This window comes from Phyllobates terribilis, unplaced genomic scaffold, assembly GCF_046119375.1.
Source record: "Phyllobates terribilis strain yellow unplaced genomic scaffold, ASM4611937v1 Scaffold_5__5_contigs__length_657084704, whole genome shotgun sequence".
NCBI lineage: Eukaryota > Metazoa > Chordata > Amphibia > Anura > Dendrobatidae > Phyllobates > Phyllobates terribilis.
This window is the reverse complement of record NW_027362765.1, coordinates 12,610,326-12,635,139: the sequence shown is the minus strand read 5'-3', so window position 1 is coordinate 12,635,139 and position 24,814 is coordinate 12,610,326. Positions and strand designations below refer to the sequence as shown.

Below are 24,814 nucleotides of genomic sequence, written 5' to 3'. Positions count from 1 at the left end.
TATACCCGACAGGAGCCCATAGATTCTCCTGCCTCCAATAATATATACCCGACAGGAGCCCATAGATTCTCCTGCCTCCAATAATATATACCCGACAGGAGCCCATAGATTCTCCTGCCTCCAATAATATATACCCGACAGGAGCCCATAGATTCTGCTGCCTCCAATAATATATACCCGACAGGAGCCCATAGATTCTGCTGCCTCCAATAATATATACCCGACAGGAGCCCATACATTCTCCTGCCTCCAATAATATATACCCGACAGGAGCCCATACATTCTGCTGCCTCCAATAATATATACCCGACAGGAGCCCATACATTCTGCTGCCTCCAATAATATATACCCGACAGGAGCCCATACATTCTGCTGCCTCCAATAATATATGCCCGACAGGAGCCCATACATTCTGCTGCCTCCAATAATATATGCCCGACAGGAGCCCATACATTCTTCTGCCCCCAATAATATATGCCCGACAGGAGCCCATACATTCTGCTGCCTCCAATAATATATGCCCGACAGGAGCCCATACATTCTCCTGCCTCCAATAATATATACCCGACAGGAGCCCATACATTCTACTGCCTCCAATAATATATACCCGACAGGAGCCCATACATTCTGCTGCCTCCAATGATATATACCTGACAGGAGCCCATACATTCTCCTGCCTCCAATAATATATACCTGACAGGAGCTCATACATTCTGCTGGCTCCAATAATATATACCTGACAGGAGCCCATACATTCTGCTGGCTCCAATAATATATACCTGACTGGAGCCCATACATTCTGCTGGCTCCAATAATATATACCTGACTGGAGCCCATACATTCTCCTGCCTCCAATAATATATACCTGACAGGAGCCCATACATTCTGCTACCTCCAATAATATATACCCGACAGGAGCCCATACATTCTGCTACCTCCAATAATATATACCCGACAGGAGCCCATACATTCTGCTGCCTCCAATAATATATACCCGACAGGAGCCCATACATTCTGCTGCCTCCAATAATATATACCCGACAGGAGCCCATACATTCTGCTGCCTCCAATAATATATACCCGACAGGAGCCCATAGATTCTGCTGCCTCCAATAATATATACCCGACAGGAGCCCATACATTCTGCTGCCTCCAATAATATATACCTGACAGGAGCCCATACATTCTGCTGCCTCCAATAATATATACCCGACAGGAGCCCATACATTCTGCTGCCTCCAATAATATATGCCCGACAGGAGCCCATACATTCTGCTGCCTCCAATAATATATGCCCGACAGGAGCCCATACATTCTTCTGCCCCCAATAATATATGCCCGACAGGAGCCCATACATTCTGCTGCCTCCAATAATATATGCCCGACAGGAGCCCATACATTCTCCTGCCTCCAATAATATATACCCGACAGGAGCCCATACATTCTACTGCCTCCAATAATATATACCCGACAGGAGCCCATACATTCTGCTGCCTCCAATGATATATACCTGACAGGAGCCCATACATTCTCCTGCCTCCAATAATATATACCTGACAGGAGCTCATACATTCTGCTGGCTCCAATAATATATACCTGACAGGAGCCCATACATTCTGCTGGCTCCAATAATATATACCTGACTGGAGCCCATACATTCTGCTGGCTCCAATAATATATACCTGACTGGAGCCCATACATTCTCCTGCCTCCAATAATATATACCTGACAGGAGCCCATACATTCTGCTACCTCCAATAATATATACCCGACAGGAGCCCATACATTCTGCTACCTCCAATAATATATACCCGACAGGAGCCCATACATTCTGCTGCCTCCAATAATATATACCCGACAGGAGCCCATACATTCTGCTGCCTCCAATAATATATACCCGACAGGAGCCCATACATTCTGCTGCCTCCAATAATATATACCCGACAGGAGCCCATAGATTCTGCTGCCTCCAATAATATATACCCGACAGGAGCCCATACATTCTGCTGCCTCCAATAATATATACCCGACAGGAGCCCATACATTCTGCTGCCTCCAATAATATATACCCGACAGGAGCTCATACATTCTGCTGCCTCCAATAATCTATGCCCGACAGGAGCCCATACATTCTGCTGCCTCCAATAATATATACCCGACAGGAGCCCATACATTCTGCTGCCTCCAATAATATATACCTGACAGGAGCCCATACATTCTTCTGCCTCCAATAATATATACAGTGCTGGCCAAAAGTATTGGCACCCCTGCAATTCTGTCAGATAATACTCAGTTTCTTCCTGAAAATGATTGCAATCACATTCTTTGGTATTATTCTCTTCATTTAATTTGTCTTCAATGAAAAAACACAAAAAGAATTGTCCTAAAGCCAAATTGGATATAATTCCACACCAAACCTAAAAAAAGGAGGTGGACAAAAGTATTGGCACTGTTTGAAAAATCATGTGATGCTTCTCTAATTCGTGTAATTAACAGCACCTGTAACTTGCCTGTGGCACCTAACAGGTGTTGGCAATAACTAAATCACACTTGCAGCCAGTTAACATGGATTAAAGTTGACTCAACCTCTGTCCTGTGTCCTTGTGTGTACCACATTGAGCATGGAGAAAAGAAAGAAGACCAAAGAACTGTCTGAGGACTTGAGAAACCAAATTGTGAGGAAGCATGAGCAATCTCAAGGCTACAAGTCCATCTCCAAAGACCTGAATGTTCCTGTGTCTTCCGTGCGCAGTGTCATCAAGAAGTTTAAAGCCCATGGCACTGTGGCTAACCTCCCTAGATGTGGACGGAAAAGAAAAATTGACGAGAGATTTCAACGCAAGATTGTGCGGATGGTGGATAAAGAACCTCGACTAACATCCAAACAAGTTCAAGCTGCCCTGCAGTCTGAGGGTACAACAGTGTCAACCCGTACTATCCGTCGGCGTCTGAATGAAAAGGGACTGTATGGTAGGATACCCAGGAAGACCCCACTTCTTACCCCGAGACATAAAAAAGCCAGGCTGGAGTTTGCTAAAACTTACCTGAGAAAGCCTAAAACGTTTTGGAACAATGTTCTCTGGTCAGATGAGACAAAAGTAGAGATTTTTGGGAAAAAGCATCAACATAGAGTGTACAGGAAAAAAAAAAGAGGCATTCAAAGAAAAGAACACGGTCCCTACAGTCAAACATGGCGGAGGTTCCCTGATGTTTTGGGGTTGCTTTGCTGCCTCTGGCACTGGACTGCTTGACCGTGTGCATGGCATTATGAAGTCTGAAGACTACCAACAAATTTTGCAGCATAATGTAGGGCCCAGTGTGAGAAAGCTAGGTCTACCTCAGAAGTCATGGGTCTTCCAGCAGGACAATGACCCAAAACACACTTCCAAAAGCACTATAAAATGGTTTTAGAGAAAGCACTGGAGACTTCTAAGGTGGCCAGCAATGAGTCCAGACCTGAATCCCATAGAACACCTGTGGAGAGATCTCAAAATGGCAGTTTGGAGAAGGCACCCTTCAAATATCAGGGACCTGGAGCAGTTTGCCAAAGAAGAATGGTCTACAATTCCAGCAGAGCATTGTAAGAATCTCACTGATGGTTACCGGAAGCGGTTGTTCGCAGTTATTTTGGCTAAAGGTTGTGCAACCAAGTATTAGGCTGAGGGTGCCAATACTTTTGTCCGGCCCTTTTTTGGAGTTTTGTGTGAAATGATGAATGATTTGATTTTTGCTTCATTCTCTTTTGTGTTTTTTCCTTGCAAGCAAATTAAATGAAGAGAATAATACCAAAAAATTTGTGATTGCAATCATTTTCAGGAAGAAACTGAGCATTATCAGACAGAATTGCAGGGGTGCCAATACATTTGGCCAGCACTGTACCTGACAGAAGCCCATACATTCTGCTGCCTCCAATAATATATACCCGACAGGAGCCCATACATTCTGCTGCCTCCAATAACATATACCTGACAGGAGCCCATACATTCTGCTGCCTCCAATAATATATACCCGACAGGAGCCCATACATTCTGCTGCCTCCAATAATATATACCTGACAGGAGCCCATACATTCTGCTGCCTCCAATAATATATACCCGACAGGAGCCCATACATTCTGCTGCCTCCAATAATATATACCCGACAGGAGCCCATAGATTCTGCTGCCTCCAATAATATATACCCGACAGGAGCCCATAGATTCTGCTGCCTCCAATAATATATACCCGACAGGAGCCCATACATTCTCCTGCCTCCAATAATATATACCCGACAGGAGCCCATAGATTCTCCTGCCTCCAATAATATATACCCGACAGGAGCCCATAGATTCTCCTGCCTCCAATAATATATACCCGACAGGAGCCCATAGATTCTCCTGCCTCCAATAATATATACCCGACAGGAGCCCATAGATTCTGCTGCCTCCAATAATATATACCCGACAGGAGCCCATAGATTCTGCTGCCTCCAATAATATATACCCGACAGGAGCCCATACATTCTCCTGCCTCCAATAATATATACCCGACAGGAGCCCATACATTCTGCTGCCTCCAATAATATATACCCGACAGGAGCCCATACATTCTGCTGCCTCCAATAATATATACCCGACAGGAGCCCATACATTCTGCTGCCTCCAATAATATATGCCCGACAGGAGCCCATACATTCTGCTGCCTCCAATAATATATGCCCGACAGGAGCCCATACATTCTTCTGCCCCCAATAATATATGCCCGACAGGAGCCCATACATTCTGCTGCCTCCAATAATATATGCCCGACAGGAGCCCATACATTCTCCTGCCTCCAATAATATATACCCGACAGGAGCCCATACATTCTACTGCCTCCAATAATATATACCCGACAGGAGCCCATACATTCTGCTGCCTCCAATGATATATACCTGACAGGAGCCCATACATTCTCCTGCCTCCAATAATATATACCTGACAGGAGCTCATACATTCTGCTGGCTCCAATAATATATACCTGACAGGAGCCCATACATTCTGCTGGCTCCAATAATATATACCTGACTGGAGCCCATACATTCTGCTGGCTCCAATAATATATACCTGACTGGAGCCCATACATTCTCCTGCCTCCAATAATATATACCTGACAGGAGCCCATACATTCTCCTGCCTCCAATAATATATACCTGACAGGAGCCCATAGCTTCTGCTGCCTCCAATAATATATACCTGACAGGAGCCCATACATTCTCCTGCCTCCAATAATATATACTTGACAGAAGCCCATACATTCTCCTGCCTCCAATATATACCTGACAGGAGCCCATAAGCCCATACATTCTCCTGCCTCCAATAATATATATCTGACAGGAACCCATTCATTCTCCTGCCTCCAATAATATATACCCGACAGGAGCCCATACATTCTCCTGTCTCCAATAATATATACCCGACAGGAGCCCATACATTCTGCTGCCTCCAATAATATATACCCGACAGGAGCCCATACATTCTGCTGCCTCCAATAATATATACCCGACAGGAGCCCATACATTCTGCTGCCTCCAATAATATATACCCGACAGGAGCCCATACATTCTGCTGCCTCCAATAATATATACCCGACAGGAGCCCATACATTCTGCTGCCTCCAATAATATATACCCAACAGGAGCCCATACATTCTCCTGCCTCCAATAATATATACCCGACAGGAGCCCATACATTCTGCTGCCTCCAATAATATATACCCGACAGGAGCCCATAGATTCTGCTGCCTCCAATAATATATACCCGACAGGAGCCCATACATTCTCCTGCCTCCAATAATATATACCCGACAGGAGCCCATACATTCTCCTGCCTCCAATAATATATACCCGACAGGAGCCCATAGATTCTCCTGCCTCCAACAATATATACCCGACAGGAGCCCATAGATTCTCCTGCCTCCAATAATATATACCCGACAGGAGCCCATAGATTCTCCTGCCTCCAATAATATATACCCGACAGGAGCCCATAGATTCTGCTGCCTCCAATAATATATACCCGACAGGAGCCCATACATTCTCCTGCCTCCAATAATATATACCCGACAGGAGCCCATACATTCTGCTGCCTCCAATAATATATACCCGACAGGAGCCCATACATTCTTCTGCCTCCAATAATATATGCCCGACAGGAGCCCATACATTCTGCTGCCTCCAATAATATATGCCCGACAGGAGCCCATACATTCTCCTGCCTCCAATAATATATACCCGACAGGAGCCCATACATTCTGCTGCCTCCAATAATATATACCCGACAGGAGCCCATACATTCTGCTGCCTCCAATAATATATACCTGACTGGAGCCCATACATTCTGCTGGCTCCAATAATATATACCTGACTGGAGCCCATACATTCTGCTGCCTCCAATAATATATACCCGACAGGAGCCCATACATTCTCCTGCCTCCAATAATATATACCTGACAGGAGCTCATACATTCTGCTGGCTCCAATAATATATACCTGACAGGAGCCCATACATTCTGCTGGCTCCAATAATATATACCTGACTGGAGCCCATACATTCTGCTGGCTCCAATAATATATACCTGACTGGAGCCCATACATTCTCCTGCCTCCAATAATATATACCTGACAAGAGCCCATACATTCTCCTGCCTCCAATAATATATACCTGACAGGAGCCCATAGCTTCTGCTGCCTCCAATAATATATACCTGACAGGAGCCCATACATTCTCCTGCCTCCAATAATATATATCTGACAGGAACCCATACATTCTCCTGCCTCCAATAATATATACCTGACAGAAGCCCATACATTCTGCTGCCTCCAATAATATATACCTGACAGAAGCCCATACATTCTGCTGCCTCCAATAATATATACCTGACAGGAGCCCATACATTCTGCTTGCCCCCAATAATATATACCTGACAGGAGCCCATACATTCTGCTGCCTCCAATAATATATACTTGACAGAAGCCCATACATTCTCCTGCCTCCAATATATACCTGACAGGAGCCCATACATTCTCCTGCCTCCAATAATATATACCTGACAGGAGCCCATACATTCTCCTGCCTCCAATAATATATATCTGACAGGAACCCATTCATTCTCCTGCCTCCAATAATATATACCCGACAGGAGCCCATACATTCTCCTGCCTCCAATAATATATACCTGACAGGAGCCCATACATTCTCCTGCCTCCAATAATATATATCTGACAGGAACCCATTCATTCTCCTGCCTCCAATAATATATACCCGACAGGAGCCCATACATTCTCCTGTCTCCAATAATATATACCCGACAGGAGCCCATACATTCTGCTGCCTCCAATAATATATACCCAACAGGAGCCCATACATTCTGCTGCCTCCAATAATATATACCCGACAGGAGCCCATACATTCTGCTGCCTCCAATAATATATACCCGACAGGAGCCCATACATTCTCCTGCCTCCAATAATATATGCCCGACAGGAGCCCATACATTCTCCTGCCTCCAATAATATATGCCCGACAGGAGCCCATACATTCTCCTGCCTCCAATAATATATACCTGACAGGAGCCCATACATTCTCCTGCCTCCAATAATATATACCTGACAGAAGCCCATACATTCTCCTGCCTCCAATAATATATGCCTGACAGGAGCCCATACATTCTCCTGCCTCCAATAATATATGCCTGACAGGAGCCCATACATTCTCCTGCCTCCAATAATATATACCCGACAGGAGCCCATAGATTCTCCTGCCTCCAATAATATATACCCGACAGGAGCCCATACATTCTCCTGCCTCCAATAATATATACCCGACAGGAGCCCATAGATTCTCCTGCCTCCAACAATATATACCCGACAGGAGCCCATAGATTCTCCTGCCTCCAATAATATATACCCGACAGGAGCCCATAGATTCTCCTGCCTCCAATAATATATACCCGACAGGAGCCCATAGATTCTGCTGCCTCCAATAATATATACCCGACAGGAGCCCATAGATTCTGCTGCCTCCAATAATATATACCCGACAGGAGCCCATACATTCTCCTGCCTCCAATAATATATACCCGACAGGAGCCCATACATTCTCCTGCCTCCAATAATATATACCCGACAGGAGCCCATAGATTCTCCTGCCTCCAACAATATATACCCGACAGGAGCCCATAGATTCTCCTGCCTCCAATAATATATACCCGACAGGAGCCCATAGATTCTCCTGCCTCCAATAATATATACCCGACAGGAGCCCATAGATTCTGCTGCCTCCAATAATATATACCCGACAGGAGCCCATACATTCTCCTGCCTCCAATAATATATACCCGACAGGAGCCCATACATTCTGCTGCCTCCAATAATATATACCCGACAGGAGCCCATACATTCTTCTGCCTCCAATAATATATGCCCGACAGGAGCCCATACATTCTGCTGCCTCCAATAATATATGCCCGACAGGAGCCCATACATTCTCCTGCCTCCAATAATATATACCCGACAGGAGCCCATACATTCTGCTGCCTCCAATAATATATACCCGACAGGAGCCCATACATTCTGCTGCCTCCAATGATATATACCCGACAGGAGCCCATACATTCTCCTGCCTCCAATAATATATACCTGACAGGAGCTCATACATTCTGCTGGCTCCAATAATATATACCTGACAGGAGCCCATACATTCTGCTGGCTCCAATAATATATACCTGACTGGAGCCCATACATTCTGCTGGCTCCAATAATATATACCTGACTGGAGCCCATACATTCTCCTGCCTCCAATAATATATACCTGACAGGAGCCCATACATTCTCCTGCCTCCAATAATATATACCTGACAGGAGCCCATAGCTTCTGCTGCCTCCAATAATATATACCTGACAGGAGCCCATACATTCTCCTGCCTCCAATAATATATATCTGACAGGAACCCATACATTCTCCTGCCTCCAATAATATATACCTGACAGAAGCCCATACATTCTGCTGCCTCCAATAATATATACCTGACAGAAGCCCATACAATCTGCTGCCTCCAATAATATATACCTGACAGGAGCCCATACATTCTGCTTGCCCCCAATAATATATACCTGACAGGAGCCCATACATTCTGCTGCCTCCAATAATATATACTTGACAGAAGCCCATACATTCTCCTGCCTCCAATATATACCTGACAGGAGCCCATACATTCTCCTGCCTCCAATAATATATACCTGACAGGAGCCCATACATTCTCCTGCCTCCAATAATATATATCTGACAGGAACCCATTCATTCTCCTGCCTCCAATAATATATACCCGACAGGAGCCCATACATTCTCCTGTCTCCAATAATATATACCCGACAGGAGCCCATACATTCTGCTGCCTCCAATAATATATACCCAACAGGAGCCCATACATTCTGCTGCCTCCAATAATATATACCCGACAGGAGCCCATACATTCTGCTGCCTCCAATAATATATACCCGACAGGAGCCCATACATTCTCCTGCCTCCAATAATATATGCCCGACAGGAGCCCATACATTCTCCTGCCTCCAATAATATATGCCCGACAGGAGCCCATACATTCTCCTGCCTCCAATAATATATACCTGACAGGAGCCCATACATTCTCCTGCCTCCAATAATATATACCTGACAGAAGCCCATACATTCTCCTGCCTCCAATAATATATGCCTGACAGGAGCCCATACATTCTCCTGCCTCCAATAATATATGCCTGACAGGAGCCCATACATTCTCCTGCCTCCAATAATATATACCCGACAGGAGCCCATAGATTCTCCTGCCTCCAATAATATATACCCGACAGGAGCCCATACATTCTCCTGCCTCCAATAATATATACCCGACAGGAGCCCATAGATTCTCCTGCCTCCAACAATATATACCCGACAGGAGCCCATAGATTCTCCTGCCTCCAATAATATATACCCGACAGGAGCCCATAGATTCTCCTGCCTCCAATAATATATACCCGACAGGAGCCCATAGATTCTGCTGCCTCCAATAATATATACCCGACAGGAGCCCATACATTCTCCTGCCTCCAATAATATATACCCGACAGGAGCCCATACATTCTGCTGCCTCCAATAATATATACCCGACAGGAGCCCATACATTCTGCTGCCTCCAATAATATATACCCGACAGGAGCCCATACATTCTGCTGCCTCCAATAATATATGCCCGACAGGAGCCCATACATTCTGCTGCCTCCAATAATATATGCCCGACAGGAGCCCATACATTCTTCTGCCTCCAATAATATATGCCCGACAGGAGCCCATACATTCTGCTGCCTCCAATAATATATGCCCGACAGGAGCCAATACATTCTCCTGCCTCCAATAATATATACCCGACAGGAGCCCATACATTCTGCTGCCTCCAATAATATATACCCGACAGGAGCCCATACATTCTGCTGCCTCCAATGATATATACCCGACAGGAGCCCATACATTCTCCTGCCTCCAATAATATATACCTGACAGGAGCTCATACATTCTGCTGGCTCCAATAATATATACCTGACAGGAGCCCATACATTCTGCTGGCTCCAATAATATATACCTGACTGGAGCCCATACATTCTGCTGGCTCCAATAATATATACCTGACTGGAGCCCATACATTCTCCTGCCTCCAATAATATATACCTGACAGGAGCCCATACATTCTCCTGCCTCCAATAATATATACCTGACAGGAGCCCATAGCTTCTGCTGCCTCCAATAATATATACCTGACAGGAGCCCATACATTCTCCTGCCTCCAATAATATATATCTGACAGGAACCCATACATTCTCCTGCCTCCAATAATATATACCTGACAGAAGCCCATACATTCTGCTGCCTCCAATAATATATACCTGACAGAAGCCCATACATTCTGCTGCCTCCAATAATATATACCTGACAGGAGCCCATACATTCTGCTTGCCCCCAATAATATATACCTGACAAGAGCCCATACATTCTGCTGCCTCCAATAATATATACTTGACAGAAGCCCATACATTCTCCTGCCTCCAATATATACCTGACAGGAGCCCATACATTCTCCTGCCTCCAATAATATATACCTGACAGGAGCCCATACATTCTCCTGCCTCCAATAATATATATCTGACAGGAACCCATTCATTCTCCTGCCTCCAATAATATATACCCGACAGGAGCCCATACATTCTCCTGTCTCCAATAATATATACCCGACAGGAGCCCATAGATTCTCCTGCCTCCAACAATATATACCCGACAGGAGCCCATAGATTCTCCTGCCTCCAATAATATATACCCGACAGGAGCCCATAGATTCTGCTGCCTCCAATAATATATACCCGACAGGAGCCCATACATTCTCCTGCCTCCAATAATATATACCCGACAGGAGCCCATACATTCTCCTGCCTCCAATAATATATACCCGACAGGAGCCCATACATTCTGCTGCCTCCAATAATATATACCCGACAGGAGCCCATACATTCTGCTGCCTCCAATAATATATACCCGACAGGAGCCCATACATTCTGCTGCCTCCAATAATATATGCCCGACAGGAGCCCATACATTCTGCTGCCTCCAATAATATATGCCCGACAGGAGCCCATACATTCTTCTGCCTCCAATAATATATGCCCGACAGGAGCCCATACATTCTGCTGCCTCCAATAATATATGCCCGACAGGAGCCAATACATTCTCCTGCCTCCAATAATATATACCCGACAGGAGCCCATACATTCTGCTGCCTCCAATAATATATACCCGACAGGAGCCCATACATTCTGCTGCCTCCAATGATATATACCCGACAGGAGCCCATACATTCTCCTGCCTCCAATAATATATACCTGACAGGAGCTCATACATTCTGCTGGCTCCAATAATATATACCTGACAGGAGCCCATACATTCTGCTGGCTCCAATAATATATACCTGACTGGAGCCCATACATTCTGCTGGCTCCAATAATATATACCTGACTGGAGCCCATACATTCTCCTGCCTCCAATAATATATACCTGACAGGAGCCCATACATTCTCCTGCCTCCAATAATATATACCTGACAGGAGCCCATAGCTTCTGCTGCCTCCAATAATATATACCTGACAGGAGCCCATACATTCTCCTGCCTCCAATAATATATATCTGACAGGAACCCATACATTCTCCTGCCTCCAATAATATATACCTGACAGAAGCCCATACATTCTGCTGCCTCCAATAATATATACCTGACAGAAGCCCATACATTCTGCTGCCTCCAATAATATATACCTGACAGGAGCCCATACATTCTGCTTGCCCCCAATAATATATACCTGACAGGAGCCCATACATTCTGCTGCCTCCAATAATATATACTTGACAGAAGCCCATACATTCTCCTGCCTCCAATATATACCTGACAGGAGCCCATACATTCTCCTGCCTCCAATAATATATACCTGACAGGAGCCCATACATTCTCCTGCCTCCAATAATATATATCTGACAGGAACCCATTCATTCTCCTGCCTCCAATAATATATACCCGACAGGAGCCCATACATTCTCCTGTCTCCAATAATATATACCCGACAGGAGCCCATACATTCTCCTGTCTCCAATAATATATACCCGACAGGAGCCCATACATTCTGCTGCCTCCAATAATATATACCCAACAGGAGCCCATACATTCTGCTGCCTCCAATAATATATACCCGACAGGAGCCCATACATTCTGCTGCCTCCAATAATATATACCCGACAGGAGCCCATACATTCTCCTGCCTCCAATAATATATGCCCGACAGGAGCCCATACATTCTCCTGCCTCCAATAATATATGCCCGACAGGAGCCCATACATTCTCCTGCCTCCAATAATATATACCTGACAGGAGCCCATACATTCTCCTGCCTCCAATAATATATACCTGACAGAAGCCCATACATTCTCCTGCCTCCAATAATATATGCCTGACAGGAGCCCATACATTCTCCTGCCTCCAATAATATATGCCTGACAGGAGCCCATACATTCTCCTGCCTCCAATAATATATACCTGACAGGAGCCCATACATTCTCCTGCCTCCAATAATATATACCCGACAGGAGCCCATACATTCTGCTGCCTCCAATAATATATACCCGACAGGAGCCCATACATTCTGCTGCCTCCAATAATATATACCCGACAGGAGCCCATACATTCTGCTGCCTCCAATAATATATACCCGACAGGAGCCCATACATTCTGCTGCCTCCAATAATATATACCCGACAGGAGCCCATACATTCTGCTGCCTCCAATAATATATACCCGACAGGAGCCCATACATTCTCCTGCCTCCAATAATATATACCTGACAGGAGCCCATACATTCTCCTGCCTCCAATAATATATACCTGACAGAAGCCCATACATTCTCCTGCCTCCAATAATATATGCCTGACAGGAGCCCATACATTCTCCTGCCTCCAATAATATATGCCTGACAGGAGCCCATACATTCTCCTGCCTCCAATAATATATACCTGACAGGAGCCCATACATTCTCCTGCCTCCAATAATATATACCTGACAGGAGCCCATACATTCTCCTGCCCCCAATAATATATACCTGACAGGAGCCCATAGATTCTCCTGCCTCCAATAATATATACCTGACAGGAGCTCATACATTCTGCTGCCTCCAATAATATATACCTGACAGGAGCCCATAGATTCTCCTGCCTCCAATAATATATACCTGACAGGAGCTCATTCATTCTGCTGCCTCCAATAATATATACCTGACAGAAGCCCATACATTCTGCTGCCTCCAACAATATATACCCGACAGGAGCCCATACATTCTGCTGCCTCCAATAATATATACCCGACAGGAACCCATACATTCTGCTGCCTCCAATAATATATACCCGACAGGAGCCCATACATTCTGCTGCCTCCAATAATATATACCCGACAGGAGCCCATACATTCTGCTGCCTCCAATAATATATACCCGACAGGAGCCCATAGATTCTGCTGCCTCCAATAATATATACCCGACAGGAGCCCATACATTCTGCTGCCTCCAATAATATATACCCGACAGGAGCCCATACATTCTGCTGCCTCCAATAATATATACCCGACAGGAGCCCATACATTCTGCTGCCTCCAATAATATATACCCGACAGGAGCCCATACATTCTGCTGCCTCCAATAATATATACCTGACAGGAGCACATAGATTCTCCTGCCTCCAATAATATATACCCGACAGGAGCCCATACATTCTGCTGCCTCCAATAATATATACCTGACTGGAGCCCATACATTTTGCTGCCTCCAATAATATATACCTGACAGGAGCCCATACATTCTGCAGCCTCCAATAATATATACCTGACAGGAGCCCATACACCCTGCTGCCTCCAATAATATATACCTGACTGGAGCCCATACATTCTGCTGCCTCCAATAATATATACCCGACAGGAGCCCATACATTCTCCGGCCTCCAATAATATATACCTGACTGGAGCCCATACATTCTGCTGCCTCCAATAATATATACCTGACAGGAGCCCATACATTCTCCGGCCTCCAATAATATATGCCCGACAGGAGCCCATACATTCTGCTGCCTCCAATAATATATACCTGACAGGAGCCCATACATTCTGCTGCCTCCAATAATATATGCCCGACAGGAGCCCATACATTCTGCTGCCTCCAATAATATATACCTGACAGGGGCCCATACATTCTGCTGCCTCCAATAATATATACCCGACAGGAGCCCATACATTCTGCTGCCTCCAATAATATATACCTGACAGGAGCCCATACATTCTGCTGCCTCCAATAATATATACCTGACTGGAGCTCATACATTCTACTGCCTCCAATAATATATACCTGACAGGAGCCCATAGATTCTGCTGCCTCCAATAATATATACCCGACAGGAGCCCATACATTCTGCTGCCTCCAATAATATATACCTGACAGGAGCCCATACATTCTCCTGCCTCCAATAATATATACCTGACAGGAGCCCATACACTCTGCTGCCTCCAATAATATATACCTGACGGGAGCCCATACATTCTAGGCTCAACCCTGCCACCACATATATGGCTGTTCTGTGCGCACAGGAGCTGTGATGAGGTCACAGGAGGGGAGGAGTCAGGGGTCACATGATCAGGGGCCTCAGTGGATGCAGGACTCTGCTGTTCTGGTTGTCATGGTGCTGGATGAGCTGAAGTTTATGTGTGGGGTTAGGAGGGGTTTACAGTGTGGATGTAGCGGAGCCGCGCGTGTACGAGGTGTACGGAGCGGAGCCGCGCGTGTACGAGGTGTACGGAGTGGAAACGCGTGTACGGAGCTGAGCCGCGCGTGTACGAGGCGTACGGAGCTGAGCCGTGTGTGTACGAGGTGTACGGAGCTGAGCCGCGTGTGTACGAGGTGTACGGAGCGGAGCCGCGTGTGTACGAGGCGTACGGAACGGAGCCGCGTGTGTACAAGGTGTAAGGAGCACATATTGGGTATCAGCGTATGCAGGGGAAATTGCACAACAAATGGTATGGTGCATTTTCTCTTTTTACTATTCTGAAAATGCTAAATTTGGGCATAAAACAGAAGTTTTGTGGTAAAAATAAGATTTTTTTATTTTCTCGGCTCACCGTCATAAACTTCTGTGAAGCACCTGTGGGTTCAAGGTGCTCACCACATATCTTGATAAGTTCCCTGAGGGGTCTAGTTTCCAAAATTGGGTCACTTGTAGGGGGTTTCCATTGTTTAGGGACATCAGGGGCTCTTGAAACGCAACATGGCGTCCGCTACTGAGAGGATGATAGGAGTTATACTTCACCCAAGACTACGATGTAAGACACAGATGAAGTTATTCTTCCCTTATCTGGACATTTGGACTGACGCCCAGAAATTAGATTGTAACTTGTTTTTAGCTGTCTCAGCAACCTTCTACTGCTATGAATTATCACTTTTCTGCTTATGAAACTTTCTTATCAACATTCCACTGTTATGAATCATCACTTCACTGCTTGTGAAACAAAGGCATTTTACTGCGCATGTGTGACAAAAAAAACTATGATTATTAGTATAAATAAAGGGACAGCACCTATAGAGGCAGACGCGCTCAGGGGCTTCCCAGTACTTGATTATACACTACGTGTCTGTGTATTTCTTGTTACGGGGATACCCCGACTCCAACAAGGACCCTCCATGGCTGAATGATCCTAACACTACCGACTCTGCTGTGCCCCCAAACACTAGTTTTCCACCACATATGGGATACCAGCGTATTCAGGAGTAATTGCACAACAAATTGCATGGTCCATTTTCTCAGGTTAGATTTGTGAAAATGCAAAATTTTGGACAAAAGTAAACTTTTTGTGGGAAAAAATAAAATGTTCATTTTTTTCCATTCACATTCCATTAGTTCCTGTGAAGCCCCTGAAGGGCTAATAAAGTTCATGAATGTTGTTTTGAGCACCTTAAGGGGTGCAGTTTTTAAAATGGTGTCACTTTTGGGTATTTTCTGTCATATAGACCCCTCAAAGTCGCTTCAAATGTGACGTGGTCCCTAAAAAAATGGTTTTGTAAATTTTATTGGAAAAATGAAAAATCGCTGGTCAACTTTTAACCCTTATAGCTACCTAATAAAAAAAAAAAAATTTGGTTCCAAAATTGTGCTGATGTAAAGTAGACATGTGGGAAATGTTATTTATTAACTATTTTTTTGTGAAATATCTCTGATTTAAAGGCATAGGAATTTAAAGTATGAAAATTGTGACATTTTCGAAATTTTCGCAAAATTTCCATTTTTTTTTCACAAATAAACGCAAGTCATCTCAAAGAAATTTTACCAATGTTGTGAAGTACAATATGTCACACAAAAAAAACAGTCTCCGAATCAGTGGGATCCGTTGAAGTGTTCCAGAGTTATTACCTCATAAAGTGACAATGGTCAGAATTGTAAAAAATGGCCTGGTCACTAGCCTACAAAGTGGCTCGGTTCTTAAGGGATTAAACAGAGTATAATTATTATTATAGCGCCACTAATTCCTTGGCGCTTTACATGTGTAAAAGGGTATACATAGCAAACGAGTACAATAATTTAAACAAAAATGAGTCACCGACTGGTACAGGAGGAGTGAGAACCCTGTCGGCGAGGGCTCACAATCTACAAGGGATGGGTGAGGATACAGTAGGTGAGGGAATATTTGACACGTTCCCTAAAAATTTCTGGATTAGTACCGCAGTAATATCTGATATGTATGACGACCACGGTTTTAGGTAATGGCCTTGTAGTATGGTATTGGTCAGCGACCAAGTGTGAATAGTTTGGAACAACACACAACTGCCAGACTTTAAATGGAGTATAAAGAACGCCTTGTAAACACCACAACACACGGCTCCACTTCGTACACCTCGTAAACGCACGGCTCCACTCCGTACACCTCGTACACGTAAAGCTCTACTACGTACACTTTGTACACGCACGGCTCCGCTTCGCACCCCTTGTACATGCACGGCTCCGCTTCGCACCCCTTGTACATGCTGTGACGAATCAGCTATTGGGTAGGCGCAGTTTCACACAGCAATGCAGCCTGCAGGTTCAAAAACAAACTGGTGGTTTATTAAATATCCATAAACCAACCAGGAAAACAAAACATAACAGCCTTTTTCTGGCACAAAAAGGTATAACAGAACAAAACTCAAAATAACCCGTCCATATGCAGCACGGTTTCAGCCGTTTAAATGTAGTGCTTTTCTCTGCCTCCAGCAGACTCTGAGCAGCACATGCAAGGTCTGCTCACCTTGCACAACACACAGCACACTGAGACAGGCGCAGCTGTCTTAAATCAGGCCTTCCAAGACCTGGACTGGAGGTAAGTGAGCAGCTGTTCCTCTCCCCCAGCTTTTTCAGCTGCTCGTAAAACCCGATCCTTTAATCTGGGTCCATTAACTCACTCTCAGCACTATGTGTGCTGCAGCCTGCTTCTCCGGGTCCTACATCACCGAAGCTTGGTACTTCGGGGACACATACCTCCCATCCACGACCTGTCCGGCAGCAACCTTACAGCGCACAGATATGCACACCTCGTACACGCACGGCTCCGCTCCGTACACCTCGTACACACGCGGCTCCGCTCCGTACGCCTCGTACACACGCGGCTCCGCTCCGTACGCCTCGTACACACGCGGCTCCGCTCCGTACGCCTCGTACACACGCGGCTCCGCTCCGTACGCCTCGTACACACGCGGCTCCGCTCCGCACGCCTCGTACACACGCGGCTCCGCTCCGCACGCCTCGTACACACCCGGCTCCGCTCCGCACGCCTCGTACACACCCGGCTCCGCTCCGCACGCCTCGTACACACCCGGCTTCGCTCCGTACGCCTCGTACACACCCGGCTCCGCTCCGTACGCCTCGTACACACCCGGCTCCGCTCCGTACGCCTCGTACACACCCGGCTCCGCTCCGTACGCCTCGTACACACCCGGCTCCGCTCCGTACGCCTCGTACACACCCGGCTCCGCTCCGTACGCCTCGTACACACCCGGCTCCGCTCCGTACGCCTCGTACACACCCGACTCCGCTCCGTACGCCTCGTACACACGCGGCTCCGCTCCGTACGCCTCGTACACACGTGGCTATGCTCCGTACGCCTCGTACACACACGCGGCTCCACTCCGTACGCCTCGTACACACGCGGCTCCGCTCCGTACGCCTCGTACAGACGCGGCTCCGCTCCGTACACCTCGTACACACGCGGCGCCGCTCCGTACACACGCGGCTCTGCTCCGTACGCCTCGTACACACACGGCTCCGCTCCGTACGCCTCGTACACACGCGGCTCCGCTCCGTACGCCTCGTACACGCGCGGCTCCGCTCCGTACGCCTCGTACACGCGCGGCTCCGCTCCGTACGCCTCGTACACGCGCGGCTCCGCTCCGTACCCCTCGTACACGCGCGGCTCCGCTCCGTACACCTCGTACACACGCGGCTCCGCTCCGTACACCTCGTACACACGCGGCTCTGCTCCGTACACCTCATTCACACGCGGCTCTGCTCCGTACACCTCGTACACATGCGGCCCCGCTCCGTACACCTCGTACACACGCGGCTCTGCTCCGTACACCTCGTACACGCGCGGCGCCGCTCCGTACACACGCGGCTCTGCTCCGTACGCCTCGTACACACACGGCTCCGCTCCGTACGCCTCGTACACACGCGGCTCCGCTCCGTACGCCTCGTACACGCGCGGCTCCGCTCCGTACGCCTTGTACACGCGCGGCTCCGCTCCGTACGCCTCGTAGACGCGCGGCTCCGCTCCGTACGCCTCGTACACGCGCGGCTCCGCTCCGTACCCCTCGTACACGCGCGGCTCCGCTCCGTACACCTCGTACACGCGCGGCTCCGCTCCGTACACCTCGTACACACGCGGCTCCGCTCCGTACACCTCGTACACACGCGGCTCTGCTCCGTACACCTCATTCACACGCGGCTCTGCTCCGTACACCTCGTACACATGCGGCCCCGCTCCGTACACCTCGTACACACGCGGCTCTGCTCCGTACACCTCGTACACGCGCGGCTCCGCTCCGTACGCCTCGTACACGCGCGGCTCCGCTCCGTACACCTAGTACACACACGGCTCTGCTACATCCACACTGTAAACCCCTCCTGACCCCACACATAAACTTCAGCTCATCCAGCACCATGACAACCAGCACAGCAGAGTCCTGCATCCACTGAGGCCCCTGATCATGTGACCCCTGACTCCTCCCCTCCTGTGACCTCATCACTGCTCCTGTGCGCACAGAACAGCCATATATGTGGTGGCGGCTCTGCAGGTGGAGGTATGTGGAGACCACCATTACTGGGAGCAGGGGGCATTAACCCCTTCAGCACGGAGACTCTTTTGGGGTCTTGTGTTGCCCCTTTATAAGAATCATAAGATTTTTGTTCTGTTTCCTGTAATAGATACATACGACCCAACTATGGAGGCAGGAAGGGAGGAGACGTATTGTTCTCATAGTACAGGACCCCTTTACTGCCCCACAGTGTAATGCCCCCATTATGCCCCTTATGCCGGATGTATGATGCCCCCCACACAGTGTAATGCCCCCATTATGCCCCTTATGCCGGATGTATGATGCCCCCCACACAGTGTAATGCCCCCATTATGCCCCTTATGCAGGATGTATGATGTCCACCACAGTGTAATGCCCCCATTATGCCCCTTATGCAGTATGTATGATGCCCCCACACAGTGTAATTCCCCCATTATGCCCCTTATGCAGGATGTATGATGCCCCCACACAGTGTAATTCCCCCATTATGCCCCTTATGCAGGATGTATGATGCCCCCACACAATGTAATGCCCCCATTATGCCCCTTATGCAGGATGTATGATGCCCCCACACAGTGTAATGCCCCCATTATGCCCCTTATGCAAGATGTATGATGTCCCCACACTGTGTAATGCCCGCATTATGCCCCTTATGTAGTATGTATGATGCCCCCACACAGTGTAATGCCCCCATTATGCCCCTTATGCAGGATGTATGATGCCCCCACACAGTGTAATGCCCCCATTATGCCCCTTATGCAGGATGTATGATGTCCCCCACAGTGTTATGCCCCTTATGCAGTATGTATGATGCCCCACACAGTGTAATGCCCCCATTATGCCCCTTATGCAGTATGTATGATACCACACACAGTGTAATGCCCCCATTATGCCCCTTATGCAGTATGTATGATGCCCCACACAGTGTAATGTCCCCATTATGCCCCTTATGCAGGATGTATGATGCCCCACACAGTGTAATGCCCCCCGTTATGCCCCTTATGCAGTATGTATGATGCCCCACACAGTGTAATGCCCCTATTATGCCCCTTATGCAGTATGTATGATGCCCCACACAGTGTAATGCCCCCATTATGCCCCTTATGCAGTATGTATGATGTCCCACACAGTGTAATGCCCCTTTTTTGCTCCTTATGCAAGATGTATGGTGCCCCATACAGTGTAATGCCCCCATTATGCCCCTTATGCAGGATCTATAATGCCCCCACACAGTGTAATGCCCCCATTATGCCCCTTATGCAGTATGTATGATGCCTCCACGCAGTGTAATGCCCCCATTATGCCCCTTATGCAGGATGTATGATGCCCCCACACAGTATAATGCCCCCATTATGCCCCTTATGCAGGATGTATGATGCCCTCCACAGTGTAATGCCTCCATTATGCCCCTTATGCAGGATGTATGATGCCCCCCACAGTGTAATGCCCCCATTATGCCCCTTATACAGGATGTATGATGCCCCCACACAGTGTAATGCCCCCATTATGCCCCTTATGCAGGATGTATGATGCCCTCCACAGTGTAATGCCTCCATTATGCCCCTTATGCAGGATGTATGATACCCCCACACAGTGTAATGCCCCTTATGCAGTATGTATAATGCCCCACACAGTGTAATGCCCCTTATGCAGTATGTATGATGCCCCACACAGTGTAATGACCCCATTATGCCCCTTATGCAGTATGTGTAATGCCCCCATTATGCCCCTTATGCAGTATGTATGATGCCCCACACAGTGTAATGCCCCCATTATGCCCCTTACGCAGTATGTATGATGCCACACACAGTGTAATGCCCCCATTATGCCCCTTATGCAGGATGTATGATGCCCCCACACAGTGTAATGCCCCCATTATGCCCCTTATGCAGTATGTATGATGCCCCCACACAGTGTAATGCCCCCATTATGCCCCTTATGCAGTATGTATGATGCCACACACAGTGTAATGACCCCATTATGCCCCTTATGCAGTATGTATGATGCCCCACACAGTGTAATGCCCCCCGTTATGCCCCTTATGCAGTATGTATGATGCCCCACACAGTGTAATGACCCCATTATGCCCCTTATGCAGTATGTGTAATGCCCCTTATGCAGTATATATGATGCCCCACACAGTGTAATGCCCCCATTATGCCCCTTATGCAGTATGTATGATGCCCCACACAGTGTAATGCCCCCATTATGCCCCTTATGCAGTATGTATGATGTCCCACACAGTGTAATGCCCCTTTTTTGCTCCTTATGCAAGATGTATGGTGCCCCATACAGTGTAATGCCCCCATTATGCCCCTTATGCAGGATCTATAATGCCCCCACACAGTGTAATGCCCCCATTATTCCCCTTATACAGGATGTATGATGCCCCCCACAGTGTAATGCCCCCATTATGCCCCTTATGCAGGATGTATGATGCCCTCCACAGTGTAATGCCTCCATTATGCCCCTTATGCAGGATGTATGATACCCCCACACAGTGTAATGCCCCTTATGCAGTATGTATATTGCCCCACACAATGTAATGCCCCCCATTATGCCCCTTATGCAGTATGGATGATGCCCCACACAGTGTAATGACCCCATTATGCCCCTTATGCAGTATGTGTAATGCCCCCATTATGCCCCTTATGCAGTATGTATGATGCCCCACACAGTGTAATGCCCCCATTATGCCCCTTATGCAGTATGTATGATGCCACACACAGTGTAATGCCCCCATTATGCCCCTTATGCAGGATGTATAATGCCCCCACACAGTGTAATGCCCCCATTATGCCCCTTATGCAGGATGTATGATGCCCCCACACAGTGTAATGCCCCCATTATGCCCCTTATGCAGTATGTATGATGCCCCCACACAGTGTAATGCCCCCATTATGCACCTTATGCAGTATGTATGATGCCGCACACAGTGTAATGCCCCCATTATGCCCCTTATGCAGTATGTATAATGCCCCACACAGTGTAATGTCCCCATTATGCCCCTTATGCAGGATGTATGATGCCCCACACAGTGTAATGCCCCCCGTTATGCCCCTTATGCAGTATGTATGATGCCCCACACAGTGTAATGACCCCATTATGCCCCTTATGCAGGATGTATGATGCCCTCCACAGGGTAATGCCTCCATTATGCCCCTTAAGCAGGATGTATGATACCCCCACACAGTGTAATGCCCCTTATGCAGTATGTATGATGCCCCCACACAGTGTAATGCCCCCATTATGCTCCTTATGCAGTATGGATGATGCCCCACACAGTATAATGTTCCCACAGTACTGCCTGAGGTCCTGCAGTTGAAATAAGTCCTGAGGTTTTACAGTTGGATTAATCCCTCTGGAGTTGGTTTTCCCTCTGCCTGCTCCCCTCCATGTATACTCTCGAGCATGTATACATGCATGTAGGGGAGCAGGCCTTACTAGATATTGAGGCTTTGTACAGTAATATCTCGCATGAAGATTATATCAGAGGAGTAAGATGTTTATAGAAATCGAGATCAATAGAGTGTAGCAGACATAATGACTTCATGGACCATCTTCTAAAATTCATTCTTACTCATAGCGTCTTTCTTTTTGACAGGAAGTACTTACCCGAGCTCAGGGGTACTGCGATGGGGAGCCCCTGTACCCCCTCATTTGCTAATCTATTCCTGGGCTGGTGGGAGGAAACCAAAATGCTCAGGGATGATTATAAGTGGTGGCATCCATATATTCTGGCATGATATAGATATATAGACAACATTTTTATCATCTGGTCAAGGACGAGTGAGCAATTTCTTGAATTTGTGAGGGAACTCAATATCCATAGAGTGGGCCTTAGATTTATATCAGAGTTTAATTATTACCAGTTGCCTTTCCTTGATGTACCAATCAAGAAAGTACGGGATGGGAGCCAGGGCTGTGGAGTCGGTAAGCCAAACCTTCAACTCCTACTCCTAAATTTCCATGACACCGTCTCCGACTTCACAACTCTGACTCCCTCATACATGGCTCATGTTTAAGTGATAAATTTACAGTAGGACACATTTTTCTCAGCTAAAAGTCTAGACCCTTAGATCAGGAATAGGAAAGACATTTATAGGACATTTCATAACTTTCCCAAATTCTTATGAAAAAATATTCCTCACAAACTGCATTGAACTATTGTACCCAATTTATTACATATTTTAGGCGTCTGAGTGGGTCCATTTTATACTGACTCCAACTCCGACTCCACCAAAATGGGCACCGACTCCGACTCCACAGCCCTGGTTTGGACCCTAAGGACACTCATCTACCATAAACTATTAAAGTGGGATAGCCACCACCGCATCCTACTAAAAAAAAAAAAAAACAATATCCAAGGGCCAATGTTTACAGTTGAGAAGAAACTGCTCTAATGTCCCAGATATTTATATACAGGCAATAGACATAAACACCAGATTCAAGGAAAAAAGGTACCCACAGTTCATTTTGGATTCCGCACGATTGTTTGCAGAAAAACAGGAGAGACAGACACTCCTACATACCTAACCAAGACACCAAGAAAAATATGGGATAACACAAGTAATAGGAACTTGTGACAATCAGAGTGACCATATCTTTAATATCCTCAGAAAACACTAGGATGTACTTGTGGCCGACCTGGACCTGAGGGTGCTGTGTGATCTACTCCCACAATAACTTTCATAAAGGGTTGGTCAATTAGAGACCGTTTAGTGCATAGTTTCTAAAAAAAACTGCACCCAAGGGGACATGGCTAGATAGAAGAATCTGTGGTTTATTTAGATGTGTAGAAAGTTGTACATGTAATTGGATGAGACCATGTAAATCTTTCTTGAGTTCTTCTACAGGTGAAACCTTTTTCTAGAGGGAT

General features: G+C 46.8%; 1 protein-coding gene across 2 annotated transcripts in view; it reads left to right on the top strand.

Moving 5' to 3' along the window:
- Positions 1 to 19,849: 19,849 nt before the first annotated feature.
- LOC141270510 (uncharacterized) overlaps positions 19,850 to 24,814 on the top strand; it is a 90,334-nt gene continuing 85,369 nt past the window's right edge. The window contains exon 1 of one of the 2 annotated variants that reach the window (XM_073680524.1): positions 19,850 to 19,941. The gene's annotated coding sequence lies outside the window, so the exon portion shown is untranslated. The remainder of the gene's footprint in view (positions 19,942 to 24,814) is intronic. The other variant, XM_073680523.1, reaches the window with a different exon arrangement.